Raw genomic sequence first — 8868 nt, 5'->3', positions numbered from 1 at the left:
GAGTGGGGAACTAAGTGCGGCAAGATGACAAGAATGAACATGAGCTCCTGCGTGACTGGGGAGAGGAAGCATGAGCTCCTGCATGACGGGGGAGAGGAAGGAGTGCGGTGGTGTTAAATGAGACTACCGTGAGCTGGTCGGCGCCGCGATAAGGTGGTGTCACGACCCGGTCGTGCCAACCCATTTATCCTAAGCATCTAAAAGCATAATCTGAATCCAAAAAATTATATTTTTCAAAAAAAAATTTGCTTATCACTCTTTGCACTTCCTGGGTTCTGCGATGTTCGCCCGAACAGTCCAACCGAACATCACGACACCTGTGACATGCAAGCAATGAGGTGTCACATACACCCACCCAACCCCACTTGTCAGCACGTCCCACACCCACCCACCAGCCTCTCTCCCTCTCCCTCACTTTCCCTTCATTCCCAAACTTCAGAACAATAATAGGATAAAATAAGAACTGTACTTGTACAAAATAAAAATCATGGTAGTAACCTTATATCTTTTTATCTAATGCAACATATCTCGATAGATGCAACCAAATAACATCTCTTCTTAGCCACTAAGCCAGACTAAGTAGATACCGGCAATCAAACATGGCAGTGCTATATACACTTAGCCTGTCCCACATACAGGCTCCCAGATAAGAGCTAGGCTCCACTGGTACGTGAACCAATCAGCCCCTAAGTTGGTCATTTCCTATGCTCTCGCTCATCACATTTCCTGACATACTAAAATCTGGTGTGTCAGCATCAGAGGAACCTGACAGCTCTTCTCTACTGTCATCCGTGACAAACTTGCCGTCAACCCTCGATGCATTGTCCCAACCCTTGGACTCATCCTCTGTGGTATCTGACAGATTGTTTGAATTTATTGGGGAATCATCTTCAACAATGTCATCATGGACATCCACTTCAATCCCATGAATTTCTGCAGACAACTTTGGTATCTTCAATTACTTGTTCAATGTCTTCATGAACCTGCGGCAGTTCATCTGCTGTCTCATTATGAGCTAATTTCTCTTTGCAATCAACAGATGGATGTCTTTCGAGTTCATCACAATCTTCGTGGGATGACCCTGGTAATTCATGTTTGGCCTGTTGTTCAGTACTTGAGAATTGCAAATCAGAGGGCTCCTCAAGTTCCTTGTCTACACAAGTTATGTCTTCCATAGCACCAGCTGTAATATCCACACTACTAGAACCGTGACTGCTATTTTCCTGTGGGGTCTGTTCATTATATCTAGTTGTAAGAGAGATTTCTCCAGAATCAACACCATCATTTGCACTTGCAGGAAGAGATTGGAAAGCGTCCCAGTCGTCATCCCAGTCATCAACTTCATTTTCATTCTTCCCGTGAGTTGCAACACAATCAGAACCTTCAGCACTGGACCCAGGGTTTTTACTGCTACTATCCTGGATATTCTGTTCTGAGTGTGCACTCATAGCCGCTGGCACCGTTATCTGGCCTTGACTGACTGAAGCTCGGACCATGTCCTACATATATGCAAGATTATTGACTCTCTCAGGGCATCAAGGAAGTAGAATCATGAATATAGGAGCTCAGCAACAAATGTACAGAGTATGGATGGCACTAACTCTTAAGATCATCATGAAAGTCAAGCTTAATACAAAACAGTATCCATTGATACATGCACATACAATCAACACATACAGATTCGATTCAAAAAGAAAATCCACACACAGTAAGGAACAATACCTGAAGCTGTAGTCTCCTTTCAGGTGGTGCAGAAAGCATTATATCTTTGATCTGTATAGCCACAGACGGAATCTGAATAAAATGAGAGAACAACTTTCTGGAAATGGTGTTCACTTCAACAAGCTCCTGAAACAGAATATTGTACAAAATGATCAACAAAATAAAGCTGAACAGTAGATTTTCTGTCGCATTATTAGATAAAAAAACAAATCAAATTTACCTGTGAAACAGTATCACTGGACAGATTGAAAATCATCAGCAAGGCCTCCAGCAGAAGAGTTGTAGCATCTTGTTGGTGTCTCTTTGATTGTGCTAGTGTGTGGAAGAGGAAAAGAAGTTTCAAACATTCATCAATGACACTGACAGATTCTTTGTTTGAACATTCCTGGAGTAAGAACTTTGTCAGATAATACCACCCGATTTTGCAGAAATTTTGACAATCTCATAATATATTCTATATAATACCTTCAGCGTAGTCTGCATCACCAAAAACAAGTCTCCCAGCAATTCCGTAAGCAACATCATAAAAGAATCCATCTTTGTTTCTGAACCTTCAGTTAGCTCCTCCTGTGGATAGCTTCTCAGTACATGCAGACCCAGCATGTGCATCTGCTTAGTGAAAACAATTTCATAACTAACCACTAGCAAAGAGTGACATCTGGGTACCAATAATAGGTGAAGCAGTTATCTACCTGTATGTTGGTACTACGAAGTGAACCCTGAATAACCTGTACGCACAGCCTGAAGCTGCCCCAAAGGAGCACATCATTGTTACTTACATTTTCACTTTGATAAACGATCTCAGGAACAAGTTTTGCAAGAGCAGTGGCTTCTCCCAAGCAAAAAAGTAGCATCTTTGTCAACAGCTTGTAGGAATCAGAAATCTTGTTTTCGAGCAATGAGATCTTCTTATCACACTCTATATAGAAGTATCCCACTAGGCCAACCATAGCACCGAAGACAACTTTAGGACTCGTGCACTCACCATCTGATTCAGCTCTTTCTACAAAAAAAGGGGGCACCAATTCTTTAAGCATCATCATTCTTTATGAACGGTTATTGCTTCATGTTCATAAAAGCTAATTTTTTTATCCACCAATTTTCTAGGTAGTACTTTTTTATGGGTCCCTTTTGAGCCTTCAACTTTAAACGTTTGCTAGACATTAGGAGTTCTAGGTAATGATGGGGAAGCAACTTATGGATGGACCCAATTGTATGCAGTCAAGAGGCCATCCAAAAATAGCATTCCCTTTTACTGAATGTTTTGTTCCAATCAAACCTTGAGTACACAACTTAAAAGGAACACTAAAAATGGTGGAGCCTTATAAATTAATGCAGGTCATCTCATTGCTCGTCTATATCTGTTAGAAGTGGAGAATGGACACCATGCCGAAATCAACTGTGGGTTAACTTATAGGTAAATTGTGATTAATTCAATTTTATAGCCCTTTACTATACTGCTATTTTTATTAATTTTTTATAAGTAAAGCACAGATAACTTGTTCTAACTGGATCATATTCCAAATGCTTAGAGAGTAGTTGCAGCTTTCTAAGTGACCTTTTGCCAGATTGTTTGGCTTCTGGGGGGCTGGGGGTGGCAACACAGATACGCCCATTTTCACACTATTTAAGAAAAAAAAAGATGCATGTTTCATACCAAGGGAGGGTCTGAATGGACTACAACTAGTTGCTAACAAAACTAGATAGGTTCATTCTTTTACAAGGGTAGAAAACAGCAGATTTTAGAAGGACAATGGCAAAAGTTTTTCATAAATATTAGTGGGCCAAACAGGTGAATATGTTCCAAGAATAACAAGGAAATTGAGAAGAAACAGAAGGTACCTCTAAAACATTTCTTCATGAAAGGCAAGATATTTTGGAGGAAGGATATAATATTTGACAAGCATAAATTAGTTGACACTTGTTGAAATGATTGGTGTGAAGTGGATACCACTAATATCATCAGCTTCCACAAATACTGCTACATGAGACCAGCTATTAGATTCCAGGAATGAAAATATATAGTTCAAGCCAATTTGCACTAGACATAATCAAGGGAAGTATAACCTATCACTACCTCTCCTTTGATCCGACAAGCCATTGTCTCACTTGCAATAGACAACTCAGAAATCAAAGTGTTACTTGAATGATTCTGAGAACTCCCACCCCTACTGCAGTGATCACAAATACAGAATTTAATGACAATATTGCATTTAAGGAACAAAAGGTTCTAACTAGAAGATCAGCAATTGGTTCTGAAACTAACTACATTGCCTCAAGGAAATCTGAAATGAAGCACATGCAGAAAGAAAGTTTGAAACAAAGTACAGTGCAGCAAGATTACCATTGAAATATCACACCAAGATACCGAGACAATAACTCTAATGCAGAGGAGACAAAGGCTTCAACCTCAAAAAAATTGTCAGGGCAGAATCTGATAATCTTCATGGTGAAACAAAAGTTAGGCAGTAGTCTCATTAAAAATAAGCAATATGCAATGGATAAAACTTTGTTCCAGTATTATCCTTGAATATTGCTAACATGGATGCAAAAGGAATGAAACCAGAGACACTATTAGCCCTTCTAGAAAAAGAAGAGAGAAGCAGTACTCGCAACTATACAAGTACACATTAGTTAATCTCTGATAGGACTTGATGCCCTACCGGTGTTGCTGCGCAGGTTATAGGGGTGGAAGAGGAGAGGACGTGGTCTGTACTCTCGACGTCGGCGAGGGGCCGTGCCGGCGAGAGCAGCGGCTGCTGCTGCAGCCTTAGAGTTCCGTAGCGCTACAGTAACGCGGGTACTGTTCACAGCAGGGAGAGGGCAGGGACGGCTGACTCCCAAGGAAGCCAACAACTTAATTGTTACTTTCTGCTTAATTTCAATCATCCCCGATTACAAGTATTTATCCTTCCCTATAGATGCTATAATTAAGGAATTATATCTATCTCTAAGGAAATACCAAATAAGCGATAAATTGGGCCTCTAAGCCCCTTAACAGACCGGCCCCTTAGCCACTATTGGGCCTGCGCCTGGCATAGGAGGTCATAACATCTCTCCCCGCCTGCGCAAACAACTCATCCTCGAGTTGGAAGTCGGGGAAGTGCTCGCGGAACTCATCGAGAGGCTCCCAAGTAGCATCCTCGTCCGGAAGGCCGCGCCACTTGATCAACACGCGCTAGACATCGCGGCGTTGCTGCGCCTACAGCGCCCGCTCTGGTCCCGGCAGAACGCGACCATCGAGGACCGGCGGAAGGGAAGCCGGAACAGCCGACGGATCTCCGCGGTGCCGCTTCAGCAGCCCCATGTGGAAGACGTCGTGGACGCGGGTGCCCTCCGGCAGCTGCAGGCGGTAGGCGACGCGCCCAATGCGCTCCAACACCTGGAACGGTCCGGCGTAGCGAGGCCCAAGCTTGCGTCTGGCACGGGGGGTCCAGGGACTGCGCTGTTCTGTGTAACAACCGCAGCCAGACCCAGTCGCCGACGGCGAACTCCAAGTCGCGGTGGTTGGCGTCGTAGTACTTCTTGGACAACTGTTGCGCCTGCAGGAGGCGCTGGTGCACCTCGGCGAGGATCTCATCACGGCTGCGGAGGAGGGCGTCAGCAGCTTCCGACCGGGCTGTCCCCGGCTTGTACGGCAGGATGGGCGACGGGGGACGGCCATAGACCACCTCGAACGGAGTGGCGCGCAGGGCGGTGTGGTAGGAGGTGTTGTAGCAGTACTCCGCCCAGGCGAGCCAGTCCACCCACGCACACGGGCGGTCACCGGTAACACACCGCAAGTACATGGCAATCACTTTGTTCACCACCTCGGACTGACCGTCAGTCTGCGGGTGGAAAGCCGTGCTCATACGCAGCTTGACGCCGACCATCCGGAAGAGGTCGCGCCAGACGTGGCCGGTGAACACCGGATCCCGGTCGCTGACGATGGAGGGAAACCCGTGGAGCCGGACGATGCCGTCGAAGAAGGCGCGAGTGACGGAGGTGGCGGTGTAGGGGTGGCCGAGCGCGATGAAGTGCGCGTACTTGGAGAAGCAGTCGACCACCGTGAGTACGACAGACTTGCCACCCACCTTCGGGAGGCCCTCGACGAAGTCCATGGAGATATCCGCCCATACCCTTTCTAAGTGACCTTTTGCCAGATTGTTTGGCTTCTGGGGGGCTGGGGGTGGCAACACAGATACGCCCATTTTCACACTATTTAAGAAAAAAAAAGATGCATGTTTCATACCAAGGGAGGGTCTGAATGGACTACAACTAGTTGCTAACAAAACTAGATAGGTTCATTCTTTTACAAGGGTAGAAAACAGCAGATTTTAGAAGGACAATGGCAAAAGTTTTTCATAAATATTAGTGGGCCAAACAGGTGAATATGTTCCAAGAATAACAAGGAAATTGAGAAGAAACAGAAGGTACCTCTAAAACATTTCTTCATGAAAGGCAAGATATTTTGGAGGAAGGATATAATATTTGACAAGCATAAATTAGTTGACACTTGTTGAAATGATTGGTGTGAAGTGGATACCACTAATATCATCAGCTTCCACAAATACTGCTACATGAGACCAGCTATTAGATTCCAGGAATGAAAATATATAGTTCAAGCCAATTTGCACTAGACATAATCAAGGGAAGTATAACCTATCACTACCTCTCCTTTGATCCGACAAGCCATTGTCTCACTTGCAATAGACAACTCAGAAATCAAAGTGTTACTTGAATGATTCTGAGAACTCCCACCCCTACTGCAGTGATCACAAATACAGAATTTAATGACAATATTGCATTTAAGGAACAAAAGGTTCTAACTAGAAGATCAGCAATTGGTTCTGAAACTAACTACATTGCCTCAAGGAAATCTGAAATGAAGCACATGCAGAAAGAAAGTTTGAAACAAAGTACAGTGCAGCAAGATTACCATTGAAATATCACACCAAGATACCGAGACAATAACTCTAATGCAGAGGAGACAAAGGCTTCAACCTCAAAAAAATTGTCAGGGCAGAATCTGATAATCTTCATGGTGAAACAAAAGTTAGGCAGTAGTCTCATTAAAAATAAGCAATATGCAATGGATAAAACTTTGTTCCAGTATTATCCTTGAATATTGCTAACATGGATGCAAAAGGAATGAAACCAGAGACACTATTAGCCCTTCTAGAAAAAGAAGAGAGAAGCAGTACTCGCAACTATACAAGTACACATTAGTTAATCTCTGATAGGACTTGATGCCCTACCGGTGTTGCTGCGCAGGTTATAGGGGTGGAAGAGGAGAGGACGTGGTCTGTACTCTCGACGTCGGCGAGGGGCCGTGCCGGCGAGAGCAGCGGCTGCTGCTGCAGCCTTAGAGTTCCGTAGCGCTACAGTAACGCGGGTACTGTTCACAGCAGGGAGAGGGCAGGGACGGCTGACTCCCAAGGAAGCCAACAACTTAATTGTTACTTTCTGCTTAATTTCAATCATCCCCGATTACAAGTATTTATCCTTCCCTATAGATGCTATAATTAAGGAATTATATCTATCTCTAAGGAAATACCAAATAAGCGATAAATTGGGCCTCTAAGCCCCTTAACAGACCGGCCCCTTAGCCACTATTGGGCCTGCGCCTGGCATAGGAGGTCATAACATCTCTCCCCGCCTGCGCAAACAACTCATCCTCGAGTTGGAAGTCGGGGAAGTGCTCGCGGAACTCATCGAGAGGCTCCCAAGTAGCATCCTCGTCCGGAAGGCCGCGCCACTTGATCAACACGCGCTAGACATCGCGGCGTTGCTGCGCCTACAGCGCCCGCTCTGGTCCCGGCAGAACGCGACCATCGAGGACCGGCGGAAGGGAAGCCGGAACAGCCGACGGATCTCCGCGGTGCCGCTTCAGCAGCCCCATGTGGAAGACGTCGTGGACGCGGGTGCCCTCCGGCAGCTGCAGGCGGTAGGCGACGCGCCCAATGCGCTCCAACACCTGGAACGGTCCGGCGTAGCGAGGCCCAAGCTTGCGTCTGGCACGGGGGGTCCAGGGACTGCGCTGTTCTGTGTAACAACCGCAGCCAGACCCAGTCGCCGACGGCGAACTCCAAGTCGCGGTGGTTGGCGTCGTAGTACTTCTTGGACAACTGTTGCGCCTGCAGGAGGCGCTGGTGCACCTCGGCGAGGATCTCATCACGGCTGCGGAGGAGGGCGTCAGCAGCTTCCGACCGGGCTGTCCCCGGCTTGTACGGCAGGATGGGCGACGGGGGACGGCCATAGACCACCTCGAACGGAGTGGCGCGCAGGGCGGTGTGGTAGGAGGTGTTGTAGCAGTACTCCGCCCAGGCGAGCCAGTCCACCCACGCACACGGGCGGTCACCGGTAACACACCGCAAGTACATGGCAATCACTTTGTTCACCACCTCGGACTGACCGTCAGTCTGCGGGTGGAAAGCCGTGCTCATACGCAGCTTGACGCCGACCATCCGGAAGAGGTCGCGCCAGACGTGGCCGGTGAACACCGGATCCCGGTCGCTGACGATGGAGGGAAACCCGTGGAGCCGGACGATGCCGTCGAAGAAGGCGCGAGTGACGGAGGTGGCGGTGTAGGGGTGGCCGAGCGCGATGAAGTGCGCGTACTTGGAGAAGCAGTCGACCACCGTGAGTACGACAGACTTGCCACCCACCTTCGGGAGGCCCTCGACGAAGTCCATGGAGATATCCGCCCATACCTGGGACGGCCCGCCGGCTGCAGTGTCTCCGTCTTGTTGTGCTGACAGGTACTGCAGGTCCACACCCAGTCCTGCACCAGCGCGCGATCGCCGGGGATGTAGAAATCGGAGTCTAGGCGGTGGAGGGTCTTCTGAACGCCCTCGTGCCCGGCCGAGTGTGCCAAAAGGAGCGCCTGATGGCGTAGGTCGCCGTGGTCGAGGACAAAGAGGCGACTACCATGCAGGAGCAGCCCGTCGTCAAGGCGCCACGGCCCCTGCAGGTCACCCGCCTCAAGGCGCCGAAGGAGTAGCTGCGCGTCCGTTGCTATCGCCGTGGCGCGGCGGATGTTGTCGATGAAAGCGAAGGAGGGGCCTGAGCGGGCGCACATGGCAGCGCCTACGCTATTGTCCTCCTCGGCCCCGTGCTCGGCGTCGCGGCGGGACAGGGCGTCCGCCATGGTGTTGAGGCGCCCGG

The 8868-nt window shown here is 48.0% G+C and overlaps 1 pseudogene; it reads right to left on the bottom strand.

Annotated features, from left to right (window-relative positions):
- Positions 1–441: 441 nt before the first annotated feature.
- On the bottom strand, positions 442–5801 carry LOC136523090 (protein SWEETIE-like; annotated as a pseudogene).
- Between the last annotated feature and the right edge of the window lie 3067 nt (positions 5802–8868).

This window comes from Miscanthus floridulus, chromosome 18 (genome assembly GCF_019320115.1).
Source record: "Miscanthus floridulus cultivar M001 chromosome 18, ASM1932011v1, whole genome shotgun sequence".
In the NCBI taxonomy this organism is placed as follows: Eukaryota; Viridiplantae; Streptophyta; class Magnoliopsida; order Poales; family Poaceae; genus Miscanthus; species Miscanthus floridulus.
Note: the sequence above shows the minus strand (reverse complement) of the source record. Positions and strands in the feature narration are given on the sequence as shown.